The sequence below is a fragment of the Corvus brachyrhynchos genome, unplaced genomic scaffold (genome assembly GCF_000691975.1).
Source record: "Corvus brachyrhynchos isolate BGI_N302 unplaced genomic scaffold, ASM69197v1 scaffold72, whole genome shotgun sequence".
NCBI lineage: Eukaryota > Metazoa > Chordata > Aves > Passeriformes > Corvidae > Corvus > Corvus brachyrhynchos.
Genome location: NW_008236763.1, coordinates 1,712,263 through 1,712,496, shown reverse-complemented (window position 1 = coordinate 1,712,496; position 234 = coordinate 1,712,263).

Here is a 234-nt window from a genome sequence, read left to right as displayed (position 1 = left end):
AAGGATTTTGCTGGGGCTGCCTCCTGGGAGGGCTCCTGCCAGAACTGGAACGTGGATGGTGGAGCAGGATTTTGTTCCCCATTTTCTGTGCAGCTGGGATTACAAGTTCGTGTTACACATGTGGTTCAGGAATTGGTGCCTCACAAACAGGGAGGTTACAACAATCAGGGCAAGAACGTTCTGGAGTCGTCGTATGGAATTCTTGGAGTTGTATGGAATTCTTGGAGATCTCGC